Source organism: Zootoca vivipara, chromosome 4 (assembly GCF_963506605.1).
Source record: "Zootoca vivipara chromosome 4, rZooViv1.1, whole genome shotgun sequence".
Classification (NCBI taxonomy): Eukaryota; Metazoa; Chordata; class Lepidosauria; order Squamata; family Lacertidae; genus Zootoca; species Zootoca vivipara.
In genome coordinates, this window is record NC_083279.1 from 67025912 (window position 1) to 67042131 (window position 16220).

General features: G+C 41.1%; 1 protein-coding gene across 17 annotated transcripts in view; it reads right to left on the reverse strand.

Annotated features, from left to right (window-relative positions):
* BBX (BBX high mobility group box domain containing) overlaps nucleotides 1-16220 on the reverse strand; it is a 133267-nt gene that overhangs the window by 78753 nt on the left and 38294 nt on the right. The gene's annotated exons all lie outside the window — the stretch shown is intronic.

Here is a 16220-nt window from a genome sequence, read left to right on the forward strand (position 1 = left end):
AGAGCACTGAAGAGCGAGTTGCCCTCTTGGTTTCTTTGTTAGGCACAGAGTACAGACAGTGTGTCTCATCCCTTCTCTACCAGTTTGCCAGTGGCTGCCAACCTAGTGCTTAAATAAGGGGCTGTGATGAACTAGTGTTTTCGGAATTGCATGCTCCATGCTCCCACCCCTCACCAGTTTTGGTGATGTATATGACTGCCATAAAGTTGGTTAAAATGAAACTGGTATGCTCTTTGAGAACATGGTGAACTTCCACAAAATTAAAAGCTTCTTTGTAACTGCATCATTATGTCACTCATTATCTGACAGCCTGCCCCTTACAGAGAGGCCCAAGACAGAGACTGCTTCTGAAACCTTTGTTTGCACAAGCAAACAGATACATCCCAGCAGAAATGGTTTGGTTTCTTTTGAGTGACAATATTCGCCTCATAACACACAAAGTAGCCCTCTATGCCAGGGGGCTATCAACCTGGTCCCTACCGCCCACTAGTGGGCGTTTCAGGATTCTAGGTGGGCAGTAGGGGGTTCTACGGCACAAGCTGAATCCTCCTTCCATTGAGCACTGGTGGGCGGGAAGGAAATTTTACCATCAAGAAAGATACATTAGTGGATGGTAGGTATAAAAAGGTTGACTACCCCTACTCTATGCACTGGCTGCAAAAAGAAAAAAGGATAACATCACTATACGTTGTTGTGGTGATGCAGAGGTTTAATCTGAAATCAAGCTAGATTTAAGCTTGCAGGTGACTCTGGTATCATCTCTCTTACAACAAGGGTGTTGCCTTATATTGTGGATGTACGTATGTTCTGTATTATTGATGCAAGTTTGTCATGGCCTTTGGTTAGAATAATAAACTAGGTTATGTCTATCAGCCTTGTATTGTCTATGCATTAACACAATCATCAGGGGTAGGAACTATCCTGAAGGGCTGACACTGCCTGCATACTCAAACAGCTCACTCTTTCATCACAGATGGGGGCAAGTGTTATGTCTTCGAGGAAGGAGCAATTCCTGCTGAAATCCCAGCCTGATGAGATTCCGAGTTTTCAATTGGTACTAAAAAAAAATGGTGAAAAATACTGAGGCAGGGGCACAGTTTATTCCTGTTCAGGGTATTAGATAGGGTTCAACTGAATCCTCTAACTCTCTCTCCTCAAATGCCCAGCTAGGCACAAATAAGGCCAATAGCTTTCCATCTCCCGATCAGGAAATACATGCAACAAGTTGTGACTGAAAAGGTGCCAAGCTGTTTCCACAGAGGCTTGAAGAAAAACTGTGATGCAAACTAATAGCAATGCACCCCCCCCCAAGTGCATGTTCACTAACATGCCTTAGCTTCTAAAACACCTGGGGGTCTCCACAAGCACAAGCAGCTCCCTGCTTCATACAACTGCAGAGAGATGGCTGTACTTGTGGAGGGAGCTTGGAATGACAACAGGAGGGAGGAGCTAGCAAACTCATCCCCACTGGATTCCATCACAGTGTTTATTTTACACACATCAAACAACTGATTCACATATTAAAGATGCAAGAATAACAGCAGCAAATTTAGCTTTTTCCCAGCTTGAATGGGAGTGTATTAGGTTCCTGTGCAGACACACCCTTGTTGACAACAATCCTTTCATTTATTAACCACTCTGTATTGAGCATAGCAATTAAATTAAAAATAAAATGTACTTTAGAGATTCCCACAAACACGGTCTGCAATTCTGTGAAGTCAGACAGCTTACATGTAATTGATTTCAGTGGGGTTTAACTGCGCACAAGGTTGCAGCCATCGTAATTTTAAATGGAGGACAGAAAAGCTGAATTATGGAGTCCTGCATTTAGGGATTCTCCTCATTGTCACCAAGTAAATTCAACTTCAAATCAAACTGCAATGGTTATAGAAGACTGGCACACATGAGAAACCCTCAGGAACTCAAGTATGACCCAGCGCAAAAATGGAAGTGCAAAAGGAAGAACTGTCCTAGATTTTCTTCACAGAATATGGAGGTTTGTTAAGTATTTAAGGAAATACTGAGACACTATTATTATTTTTTAGCTTATATCAGAAATATTTTTCTCCGCTGTGTTTATCTCAAAAACTAAAAGATAAATGGAGCAATATGAAATTATTTCATGATGCTTCTTTACGTCAAGTGTCTAACATGGTAAGCCAGCTCAGAACCACCACCACCACCACACACACCCCGGAAAATATCATAGAAAGAAAATGTTTTTGTTTTTTTTAAAGTTACAGTGACTCTGCCCAATGGAGCTTAGCATCTAAAATTTCAAAGTGAAGGAGACAATAGATAGAAGAAAGAAAAGAAGGGAGTAAGGGGGGAAAGCAATAGAGAGGAGAGGGGCAGCATTAAGAACAAGATATGCATGTAAGCAAATGCCATTGAAGATACTTAAGTGTGGAATGAAGTTTTAAGCCAAAGGCTGCTTTACTTAAAACATCACTATGCTCTGTCAATATCCATTCATAATGGAGATGAATGGCTATGCAAATCTCTCAAGATACATGTGATGATCAGTCATACCTAGGGAAATCTGAAGACGGGAATGTTTTTATGCGGAGTTTCAGTTTTAGGTAGGAAGTATGAGACATGCTTGTGCTCTAGCCAAGACGTGCAAGTCATGCAGGTTTGCCTGAATAGAAATACTCAGGAAAACAGTGACATCACATTTTATTCATGCCATTCTTTTTTTGCTTGGGACGAAATCTGAATGATGTTCTCCAGTTTTAGTTTTCTACAGAAGGGAACAGGAGACCTCTGGTGGCCAAACAGACTATTGGCACTTATATTACTGTATTTTCTGTTCTGTTCCTGTGAAAGCTCATAAACAGCAGGGCCTATGGAGCATCTTATTACAGTACAAGAAATCACCAATTCCAAAGGTACCCTGTTGGTTTTTGTCTGCAGAATAACATGCCTACTCTTCTGAAATATGCTCTATTTAAACAGGAAATAAAAATCACTTGCTTTTTTAAAACAAGTATTTTTTTATGCTTTACAAGTTAATAAGCTTGCCTTGCTCATCAGCATCAACATAAAAAAGTGTGATCACAGACTATACACCTAAAATATGCACAATTCCAAAGACAGCACAGTGACCTAAAACGTTTGTTACGTTTGTAGAGTGGTTTTTACAAGTACCTAAGCTGTAGCTATGAAGGAGAGTAGCTGGGTACAGAAATCTGCAAAAAAATGCCACTGCATTAATGCATTCCTAGTCAATTAACCTTCCTTTGAAACGTAAACCCTATTTATCTTCTTCAAATGAAAAGAAATGGGCATATATGATTATGTTCAAATAATTTTAAGTGTAGATTTCATAACGTGAATTTTATTATACTTTTTTTTAAATAAAAAAATAACAATTGTCCAACCAGCTGTACATAGGCATTTCACATTCACAACACACACAAAACTTATGTAATGTAGAATGGACTTGCTTTACTAGGTGATGTGCAGAACAAATTCCCGATAGTCTGTGTGGACGGAAAGTTTAGCAGCAAGCAGCACTAGCTAGGTATTTGCTAAGGGAAGTATTTACAAACCAAGAAAAAACAAGTTAGTTTAGGTTATGACATCAACACTTCCCATTTTTAAATCCCCTATCAGTATATATCATAAAACATAATGAAAGGTTAAAAACAAGTGAAAAGCAAAAATAAATTAAAAACGAACTTCAATAGACCATTGTGGGGTGGGGGGTAGACTCTTAATTGCCTGCATAGGCTTAGCAGAACAGAAAGGTTTTGAGTAGGCCTTTTAACTATCCCTCTGATGTGCAGGGTTAAATCCTGTGTTGTCTACTCCTGCAGCCAAAACTGTAGGATTTAACCCCTGCAGAGAGCAAGCGCATCAACAGGTGAGTGGAGGGCTCAAGCTTACTACCATAGTTGCTGCCTCGCTCATTGGTTTCTTCCCACATCCCTGTGGACCAACTTTGACAGGTAGGCAAGACTGCCAACCATCAGTCACCTGAGCATAATTATGATGTCAGATGACTGAAAGGTGGCTGGTCCTGCCCATCTGACAAAATTTTCTGATGGGTATATGGTGAGATACAGATCTGGACCACTGGATCAAAAAGGTTCCTAGTCTGATCTAAGGGATGCATTGGGGGGGGGGGCTGGGCAATATATCACCCAGGACCGGGATGAGAAGCAGACTGGGATGTTTGTTTCACCAGCAGTATATAGCTGGTGAAACCACCACTGCTCCTGAGTCCCTCTGCCAGCAGCGTCTACTAGAGGGAGTCAAGAGTTCCTTCCTCCAGTGGGTGCTGCTAGCAGAGGGACTCAGTAGCAGCAGTGGTTTCACTCGCGATATATCGCTGAGTGAAACCTCCATCCCACTCTGCCCTCAAGTGATGCAGAGGGAGAAACAAGCTGTATCGGTGAGGCATCAATACAGCTTGTTCCTTTGATAGTGAGAGAGGTTGGGGTTGGCCTAGGGCAGGCGTCGGCAAGGTTATCTGGCCATGGGCTGGATTGTTCCCACGGACGTCGCCTGTGGGCCGGACAGGCGCAGCGCAACGCTGAAAATGGCGTCTGCGCATGTCCGCAGCGCCAGAAATCGCTTCTGTGGCTGCGCAGACGCCAGAAATCGTGCCTGCACAGAAGCGATTTCCGGCGTCTGGGCATGCGCAGACGTGATTTCCGACATCTGCACAGGCGCCATTTCCCGCACTGCTCAGCGAGTCCCCACGCCGCGCTGCACCGGTTTAGCGCAGCGTGTAGGGGACTCGCTGAGCGGGCGGCTCAGTTCCCGGATGGCCCATGGGCCGGATAAATGGCCTTCGAGCGCTTTATCCGGCCCATGGGCCGGAGGTTGCCAACCTATGGCCTAGGGTGTGGCTGTTCATTTGTGGTTGGCTGTGGTGGTCTTTGGTTTCATGTGTGAGTGGGGTGCGTGGGTATTTTGGATCAGGTTAGCCATACTGATTTGTATGCTGTTGGTGGATTTTTGTCATTGTCTTGTTGGGCTGTGTATGTGATAAAGGGGAAAAAATATGAGAGAGACACATTGCACATACCTGTGTAAATCAAGAAAATCTTTAATAAAAATACATTAAAAAATACAGCTTGTTCCTCCCTCTGCATCTTTAAACTGCTTGATTGAGCAGTGAGAGCACTGGGGCTATTTCAGCTGGGGGGGGGAACCTTCCCGATCCCCAGCTGAGCTGTGCAAACAAGCTGTATCGTCCAGCTGGCAAGCACCTGGGTGAAACTGACTCAGCTGGTTTGAGAGCTGGGGCAGTTTCACCCCAGTGTCTCGCAAGCAGAGGCCAATGCATCTTGTTTTGTCAACAGCACAGTATATTGCCAAACCGTGATATATGGCTGGCGATACACCGCAATGTTGAAAACTTGGTATCATCCAGCCCTAATATATAGTTATGAATGTCTCTTTCCACCATTACAGTAGACATGAATATTGAGTCAAAAGGACTGGGCAATTTATACCAAGCAACACCAACAGAAGAGCAGCAGTTGATAAACATGTGTACCTTTCTTATATGATGGAATTTAAGTGTATTTTGTACCTGAGGGTTGGAATCTCTATTTAATTTATGTTAATAAAATGATCAGTGGTCTTAGGCCAGGCATCCCCAAACTGTGACCCTCTAGATGTTTTTGCCTACAACTCCCATGATCCCTAGCTAACAGGAACAGTGGTCAGGGAAGATGGGAATTGTAGTCCAAAACATCTGGAGGGCCGAAATTTTGGGGTGCCTGTCTTAGCCATTATTGCCTGAACATGAAGTATCAATCATGCAGAGACTGTTTCCAGTTTCCAACATATGCTTCTTAGTCAGTGGTTTAGATTCCACTGCATTTTGATACAACAGGAAGCCTTGATACACATCAAGCAGCAAATAGGACATGAAGATAAGCCTAACAGCGATGTGAATTCCACAGTAATTTAACAGCTGCTAAAGCCCTTCACCAGTTTCCTGCAAGACAACATCAAAAATGGGGGAAAATCATATTGAATTTCAAAATTATGCAATTCAAGCATTTGGTTTTTGTTTTGTTTTTTTAAAAAAAAATCCCACTAAACTATACAGTACTGTATTCCGTATGAAAATATGAAGTTGAATTGTAGACTTTAAAAGAGAAGAAATGTTAACAAGCAGCTATAGTAATTAATTGTTAGTGAGGATAGGAGGACGATATGAACACCATGTTTCAGCAAATATAACTGATAAATGTATTTGGAATCACAAGCATTAGCCTCACTTCTACTGTAGTATCCTCTCACTTTCAGTCTCCTTCCAATTATTATAATTTACTCCCCAAAAAAGTTCTCACTGTTAATATTTGTATTTGGTAAATAATTTTTAAGAATAAATTTTGACTCTTGTTTCTTAAAACTAGTTCATGTCTCAGAAGAAGCTAACAGAGCATGGAGCCCAAGTCCTTTAGTTGCTCTCAAGATTGTATTGCATGCTGACAGAAGAAACAGTGTCAGACATTCAAAATAGACTCTTAATTCTGTTTGCTAATATTTCAGCACAATACAGAAGGTACTGGATGCTACTGGAAAAAAATCAATACTCGTTCAACTGTCCTAACCATTTAAAATTTGAAAAATTGTTCATCATGTTTTATTCTATGTGCTGCTAACTTATATAAGTAAATATTGTCAATGTTGATAAAAAATATTTCTAAAGTTGGTAGCAGTTTGTGGCAAAGACAAGTTCTTCATAAAAGCAAGGTAACATAATACTGGAGTAATTCCTGATTTATTATCTTGACTAAAGAAAATTAATTACATAGTGAGGCAAAATAAAAAAATTCCTTCCAGAAGCACCTTAGAGACCAACTAAGTTTGCCATTGGTATGAGCTTTCATGTGCATGCACACTTCTTCAGATACATAGTGAGGATAAAATCATTTTCACTATGCTTGTTTGCAGTCCAGTATTAACATCAGGTTGACAATCTCTCAATTTTACCAACAGAGGCTTTTTTAAGCATAGGGGTACTTCTTTTTCTCTCCACTAATCCCATGCTTTTTCTTATTTACTCTCTTCTACATCTTGTGCGGCAAAAATAGAATACTACTTAATGCTTATATGACACCTTTCAAGTGTCTGAAGTGCTTTGCGTATACTATTTAGTACAACAATCCTGCAATGGAGGCTACTTTTATTGTCCCCCTGTGGCAGTTTTGAAGCCAAGGCCAAGAGAAAAGTGGCTTGCCCCCTGAATTCATGGCAGGGGTAAGATTTGAACCAGGGACCTCCTGGGTCAACTCCTAGCCACTACACCACGCCAATGGGAATCTAAATTACTGCATTGCAATCCTGCTCATGCCTCCTGAGAAATAAGACCCACTGAGTTCAATGGGACATATTCCCAGGTATGTATGTACAGGACTGCAGCCTAACTACACTAGCTTTAATCACTGCGGGCCCAATCCAAAGAAGGTTGCTGCAGATTGCTCGTGTAGCAGCTTTTTTTCTACCACTCACACCACCCACTGAACAAAACCATCCACAGGCTCCATCATAAAAACTCTCCTTTTGAAACTGCTCTGTGTTTAAGCAGCTTACAACACAATGAATTGTGTGTGGGCTGGGTTGCACTATTTGTGGAAGCAGAAGGGGGAAAGCCCAATGCATGAGTATTTGCTAAAGTGTTTCTGTTTACTAAGTAACAGCCAGCTATCATTGAAAAGTGGGCACTTAACCAAAGCTATGCTAATAAGGGACAAAAGCATGAACTACTGTTAAGTACATTTTAACAGATGTGGGAAATATTCATATTGATGGTCTGAAGCAGAGGTGCGAATCTGCAGTCCTCTGGATGTCTATGATCAAAGTCCGCAAAAAATGAAGGTGTTGGGAGTTGTAGCAATTTCTGGAGGGCCACCAGTTCTCGATCCCTGGTATTAAGCCACTGACATCCTATCTAATGCAAACAGATCTATCTACTCAGAAATAAGTTCCACCGAGTTCCATGGGCTTCACTAACAGGTGTGTTTAGGAAAGGATTATAACCTCAGGTGTATAGCCATCTCCAAGTAAATACTCAGACATATGTTAAAGGTAAAAATAAATGTACCGCTGACCGTTAGGTCCAGTCACGGACGACTCTGAGGTTGCGCGCTCATCTCGCTCTATAGGCCGAGGGAGCCGGCATTTGTCCGCAGACATGTGGCCAGCATGACTAAGCCGCTTCTGGCAAACCAGAGCAGCGCACGGAAATGGAAACATATGTTACCTGAGACTAATTCATCTACCCATCCATCTTTCAGATTCACCCCTCGTTATTTTGGGTGCAAAATTCTACAACTCTGATTATAACGCTGTGCCAAGTATACTGAATAGGATATTCCTTTCAAAATCATCAGCACCACCATCACCATGACTTTCCCAGCCTGTTGCTTTTTCTTTTCAGAAAAGGGAAATAGATGAATAAATCCAACAGTTTGGTTTTTTTTTAAAAAAAAAATGTTGCTAGGGCTATGAAAATAATTGTTTTCTGAGCAGGAGTACTAGCTTCCGACAGCAGCTAACACGAAACACGGAAAAAAGATTTCAGTTGAACAGAGAAGAACAGGGTGGAGCCAGAAGGCACTAAAGAATGAAGCATGAACAAGACTTGGCTCTTGTGGTCTATGCTCAGCTGCACATTCGAACAGCCACTGCATTACTGGCATACCAGTATTACTGCTAACATCAACAACAATAACCCACCCGCTCTTTCACGTGACTTTTTTTTTACAGTTCATCAAAACAGAGTGAGTACTGGCCTATCGAAATTCTGGTTATACTGAACAGGGCTTGTGCCCTAGATATGTAGTTTTCCAGTACACTTGTTTCCCTGAGGCTGGAGTGGTATTCTCTAGTTGTTTCAGAAAGTTGCAAGGTGGTAGAGGAGAAGCATAATGGTCTCCGGCAGGCAGGTTTTGCAGGATATTGCAGCGCTTCAGATCATGTTTATCCAAAGGCGACAAGTGGAGGGGGGGGGGGGGAGAGAAGAAATGATAATGCACCTGACAGGCAATAATTCCATTTCATGCCAATATCTATTTCTGATTCCAGCCTGAGTAACATTTATTTGGATTTGTGTAACCCACTCTTCATCGATTCTGATACCAGGGTGGGGTAACAAAACCACAACAACAACCAATTTCAAACACGAACACCAGCAATACACTAATAATAAATGCATCAAAATGAAAGCAACTGTTTAGTAACAGAGGCACCTAAAATAAAAGCAACTGGGTAAACCACACTGGGTAAACTCCTCAAATGGTTACAATGCCTGAGAAAACAAGTTTTCACCTGGGGCCAAAATGGTAGCAGAGAAGCTGCTTGCCTTATTTAGGAGAGAAATGCATGCCTCAGCCGCGGTGCCATCACAGAGAAGGGCCCATCCTGTACCAGCCTGGAACTGATGTGGGGCGTGAAGCAGAGCCTGCTCTGAAGATCTTAAGGCACAGGGAGGCAAAAGTGCTCCTTCACCTCTTTCGGTCCCAAGACATTTCAGGCTTTAAAGGAAAGCACCAGGACTCTGAAGCAAAAGGGCAGAGAATGTGATTTGTTCAGTGTAACATGATACCATCTGGCTGCACTGATAAAAATTATGGCAGCCGCATTCCACACTAATTGAAGCTCCCAAGCCATCTTCAAGGGCAGCCCCACATACAAAACATTAGGGCATGCCCTCCCACAATCCTGTTTTGGAAACGGAAAAAAATAAATAACAACATTTATGCATTACTTTGCTATCCTGCGCTTTCTCTAAGGAGCTGGCAACGATTTAAAAGAGATAGTGACTTGCCCAAGGCCAACCAGCAAGTTCCATAGCTCAGCACAGATTTGGAGTTTTCTCCACAAGTCAGGTACATTCTCCACTGAGGCATTTTATAACGGTAACAGCTAAGGTGGGCCATGGGGACAGCTCGGATTTCACAAATGCTGATATGGGTAGGAGGCCAGTTTCATGTAGTATCTGGAAATGATACCTGGATGCATCAGACACCCAAAAAAAGTTTTGTTCCTCTTAGCTTGCAAAATTCCCAAATCACATACATCTTCATCTAAGCCACTTCATTGTCCAGCCTCAGAGTATTCTTCAAAGTAACGATATCATTTCTAATTATTTTTACGTCTCTCAAATGTAAGCTTTCCATCCACATTTTTGCATTACTGCACTTAACCAAACAAGTCAAATAGTAACTTCTATAAGGGTAAAAACTGGCCATATGCTGTTTTTTTTAAAAAAAAAAACAGCTTGGCTATAAATAACATATTTTATATTGCAGTATAGCCTCAATTATCCAAAGGTGGGTAAGTAAGGAGGCTAGGATGGCTAATAAAGAACATACTTCTAATCGGAATTAAACAAAGGCAACAGCTATTGACACAAGAGTTTGCTTGGCAATTGGTTGTATAGGAATTAGATAATAAAAACAACAATCAGTTTTTTGCATCAGAAAAGTTTTCATAGTAGAAGTCTTGCTGCATTATACAACAAGGTACTTCATAAGGCATACAGTCGAGATATGCTTAGAAAAATAAATTGGAGGTCATAAAATTGGAGGTCATATTTATGGGCTCCGAGAATATTTCTCCTAAACGTGAGGTAAGAAATATAGGTTGTCATCCACACACCTTTAGACAGAGAATGCTCTGATTTAATTGTTCTTAATTTCACGCCATATATTTAAAGCACATTTGCAGATGGCATTTAATGCACATCCTGAGAACTGTAGCTTAGACCCTACAGAGCTACAATTCCCAGCACCCTTAAAACACTACAATTTCCAGGATTCGTTGTGAAAAGCCAGTGCTTTTTTTCTGGGGGGATGCAGAGGTACGCATACCCCTAAACATTTTGTGAATCTAAGTTTGGCCTCATGGAGGGGCAATATTTCAATATGAGTAGGAAAATGAGAGTGCCACTAAACTTTTTTTTTTAAGGGGGGGGAGCACTGGGGAAAGCTATGTGTTTTAAATGTGCTTTAGATGTATGGATGTGGCCAAGAGCTGTAAATCAAAAATATTCTAACCCAACTAATTTACAGGATGCACAGAAAGAACTGTGTGGCTCGATCCTACGCATGCTTAGTCACCAAGTTCTACTACATTCACTGGGGCTAGCTCCCAAGCAAATTTGTCGCTGCATAGGTCAACATTTTAAACAGAACAATCCGAGCCAATTTTGTATTGCACTGGGGGTTGGTTTGAAGAGACTTAACTTTCCATCCAAGCCCTCCAGCCCTTAACTGCAAATCTGACTGCATCATCCCCCAGCTGGTGTAGAGGTCCCCCTTCCACCTGTCAAACATGTGGGTAGGCAGCAGCCAATGAAAAGTGCTGAAACCAGAGGTGGGAGGTAGAGGGGATTCTGAACCAGCCCTACTATTGTAGTGTGATAGTACTGAGCCCAAGCGCTGTGCCAGCTCCAGGCTGGAAATCCATCTGCCCTCAGTACTTGGGACTGCATACTAAGTTAGTAAACTAACACACATTATTGAGAGAAGTATGATCTCAATATGTACCTAAGCCCATGCAGACTGAAAATATTTGATTGGCACTGCTGAATTATGGAATTCATAGAATAGAAATCAGAATATCAAAGCACCCTATTTCTTCTTTTACTCGTTAATCTAAGTGATATAAGTGATGTAAACATTCAATTTGTCTTGTTTTTGCAAGTTGTAGACGCAACTCCAGGAAAGGAAACTGGAAAAACAAATGAAGCAATCGATAAGATTGAGGGGCAGACCAAGGGGCAAGTAATAAACCAAGGCACTTCAAACCCCTTTTTCAGTTTGGGAAAGTAATTTCTGCCGTGCAAAAGCTCATCCTGGTACCACAGTGGGTTCAGGGCTGCTCTTATCAGTCATCACTCTTACAAATACCGACTACAGTAGTACTATCCTGAACAACTGCATACCATGAAAGGTTACAGGCCACCTGGTGGGGATGGACTATTATATTGCAAACCTTTGTAACTCAGTGCAAATGTGAGAAATTTCGTGGAACTTTGAATCTAGAATCCAGTTTCTTTGCATACATGAAAAATATCCAAACACCACCATGGCTATATGATTTCACGTCTACCATATTAGTGAAATTCTGGTTCTGGTTCACCGGATATGTGGTTCCTCATAATTCATTCCTCTGTGTATTAGAGAAGTCTAATAATCCACAACTTAGATCCAATTGCATATTTGCTACATTTAAGAATGTGGGATACCAAGTACTAACTTTTAGATAAACCTTTTGTCTTTTTCTAGTTTTCTAGAACATGTTTCTGTTATGGGACTGTAAAAACAAAAATAAAATACTGCATCATTAACTCCCCCCCTCATTAACAATAGTTGTCATATGGTCCAGCTGGCTCAGATTTGCAAGCTGGTACCCATTTAACCCTATTAGCAAGGCTAGATTCCCAGTTTTCATATATATAAAGCAAGTTGATAGCTCTTATAAAAGTAAGAAGAATGTGCAAAATCTCCCACCTTTGTTGTTGTAGCCAATGACAGAAATCACAGCTGTAACTGACATGAAAAAGGAGTAGCTATATCCATAGAGATAGGAAAAACAAGAGTCACAATGAGATGGAACTTCCAAGTTCCATTTAAAATTTCCCACACCCTGGGTGAAAGTGACAGCTGCTTATATAAACCATTGGAAAGACCAAGAATTTTAGCATACCTGTTACTAATCAGCAGCATGGTCCCTCACAAAACAAAAAGTAGCAACATGACTTCATTCTTTTTTGAACTCAGGTCTTACTTCATGTGGAAATTTCTTTTTAAAACAAAAAACAAAAAACCTCTTAAAATTGCCTTGAGAATAAGCAACACCAGCATAATCCAACATTGTGAGCAGAGGGCTGTGGTTGAGCGATATAAAACACTGATATTGCAGGGTAGCAAATAGGCTGATTTGGATTTTCAGCCAAAAATCCTTCCTGCAAATCACCCTTTAGCTTCCAGCGAGTCAGCCTATTAAATTGTCCTCTCTTGTCCACTTCCAGTCGAAACCTAGTACGTACTCAGTTGCACAAAAACCTAGGGTTGCCAGACTCAACAGAGGACAGGACTTCTGTGCCTTTAATTGCCCTGCTCTCTTTTGAGTTTGGAAACCTTAAAGAGAAACCAGCAGACCCTTTGCTTGGAAATTAAACAAAGGGTCTGCTGGTTTCTCTTTAAGGTTTCCAGACTCAAAAGAGAGCAGGGCAATTAAAAGCACAGAGTCCTGTCCTCTACTGAGTCTGGCAACCCTACAAAAACCCTGTGCTACATTACCCTGTTGCAGAAAAGTTGTATATTCACACTCTTTTTAAAAAAACTTCTTTTTAAAAAAAATGATAGGAAAATGTGCATTAGAAAACAATATGCATTATATGCAAATTAGGCCACCCAGTTTGGGGAAATTGGAATAGGGCAACTCTACTATTTAAAAATAAAACAACAAGAGTTAAAATTAGAAATGAAGAACTTTATATTGTTTAAACAAAATTTAAAAATTCCTTCCGGTAGCACCTTAGAGACCAACTAAGTTTGTCATTGGTATGAACTTCCCTGTGCATGCACACTTCTTCAGATACCTGAATATTCAGATAGTATTGTTTGTTTTCCACACAGAAATACAGGCAACAAACGTTTGTTTTACCACAGAATCCCCTTCCCCTGTATTCAAAAGCTCTGCAATGAATATGTCACAGCAGCCATGCCCAACTGTTTCTGCTGCTACCAGAACATCAACCCCCCCCCCTCGGCCCCTGGGTCGGAAAAGACGAGTAGAATGGGTCAACACCATGCAGAATGCCCTGCTCTTGACAACTTTTTTTGAAAAGCAGGGCCACTTGGAATCCTTTGTGGAATGCTCAGGCTCTCAGAGAAATTTGCAAGATACAGGGCATTCCAGTGGTGGAAACAGGGGAGGGCAGCATTAATTCTTGTTTCGCCTCAGGTGGAGAAATGTGCCGCCTCTGCACCTAAGAGCCCAGTCAGATTTGGGAGACATTATTTGCTTCACAAAGCACATTCTGCTCCATGGGCCACCACTGGGTGGCTGGGGAGGCCTGGCCAGATGGTCGGGGTATAAGTAATATATTATTATTATTATTATTATTATTATTATTATTATTATTATTATCTCTGTCCAAATACTGAACTCAGACAACGAGTTCAATGGCACTTACACCCAGTTAAGTGGTCACTACAGTCTCCTGTAATAATTATTTCAATGCAGCCCCCTATTAACAAGCTAAAAATTACAAATTACAAGACTGCATTTCCTTCAAATACATTTTGATAACACAAAATAAAAGGTTTGAATTATACTTGTGTTTTAAGAGCTAGCTCATTTTGCCAGTTACTAAAATTAGTTAGTCATAATTTTTTTTGCTAGGACGGAGTGCAGACTTGATAGCATTATCTTGCAATGTCATGCTCATCCATGAAGTTAACTGAGTGACGTTGGTACTCACTATTTCTTTTCTCAGTATTTAATGGATCACAAATGTTATGTCTGCATAAGCCCTTCAAATCAAATCAAATACCCTGTTTCTCATATTTTAAGACATACCCATAAAATAAGCCATAGCAGGATTTTTAAGCATTCAAGGAATATAAGCCATACCCCGAAAATAAGGCATAGTGATAGGCGCAGCAGCAATGCCGGCCGCGGCAGGAGGAGGAGGAAAAAAATAAGACATCCCTTGAAAATAAGCCATAGTGTGTTTTTTTTAAGGAAAAAATAAATATAAGACGTGTCTTATAATATGAGAAACACGGTACCTTTATTGGCATCACAGTATAAAACATTTCAGGTCACTGGGATAATTAAAAGGACAAGGGTGAAGCTGTTGAAGGTTGTTGGTCACACTGTGATCATGTGTACTTAGATATTCTGCTTTGCCCTGTCTGCTCCCTGAAATGATGGTTCATTGGGAACCCTTTCAGGTAAAATTGTGGCTAAAAAGGAAGCTACTAAAGCAGTGATATCTTTGCCCCGATCTGCCAGGAGAAACCTCATTTGACTTATTCTCGGAGTTATAGGCCCGAGGTCCAACATTTTGCTCAGCATCTGTTGGCGAGGTCTACTATGTGGAGAGCAATCTAAGAGAATGTGGTCCATTGAATCAGGTACTTCTTGGTTGCAGGCACACAGACGGGCTTGATATGGGGTACGTGAGAATCTACTTTTGATCACTGCAGAGGGGAAGGCATTTAATCTCACGAGCATAACGGCTCTTCGATGGGAAGGGGGCATAAGCTCTTTATAAGAACTATGTGCAGAACATGTAGGTTAAATAAATATGAAAGAATCTCCACTTGTGTGTATGCTGGGGTGTGGAGCAGATTTGGATGAATTTAAACTGATGTCAGGTGCTTCGGAGGGATTCTGGGCTTGTCTGAGGTTGAGTAGCATCTGTATAAGGTGTCCCATACTGAGGAATCACAGCAGCTCTTGTTCTCTCTCCCCCTCTCATGCTCCCCTTCACATAAGAAGCAACTTGGACATGTAGTTATGGAGGTTTTAAAAGTAGGGGAACTAAGGGTCCATGAGATAGAACACACTAGACTACTCTTCAAATAAAACTCCTGTTTGCTCTGTGTGAAGTACCACCAATGGGAACCTACTTAAGACTACTGAATTGGTGCCCCCTAATGAAATCACAGTGAGGAAAGTGGCTCCCTTTTACTCTCTTCCCCCACAATCAAAAACTTTCTTTAAAATTTGACAGTTTTCTTTCCTAGGGGCGCCTCTCTCATATCTGCTACTTCAAATCAATTGCCCACAAAAATAAAAATAAATATTTTTTTTAAAAAAACCTAACTCATAGCTGTGAAGGCAGACCTTGTGGGAAAAGCTACTGCTAGTATCCTTCTGAAATGTGGCAGGATTCGCTCCCATAGAAATTTAATAACATTATTCCAAAAATAAAGAAGTTATAGATATTTCCTTACACACACACACACACACACACACACACACACACACAAAGATGTCCAGCACAAATGCTGCTGGACCAATCTGCCTATTTCTGGAGGGTTTACTATCCCTGTAAATCTTATCCACTTCTGTCAAAAGAGAGTTTTCTTTTGAAAAAACACACCTATAATAGTCAAGAGGCATGTGAGGAGGGAAACAAAATCTTGTTGTTGTTTTTTCTGAAGTGAAGCTGGACTCCAAACCCAATTAAAAAAGATTCGGAAGGACTTCAAATGAAAGCAGGT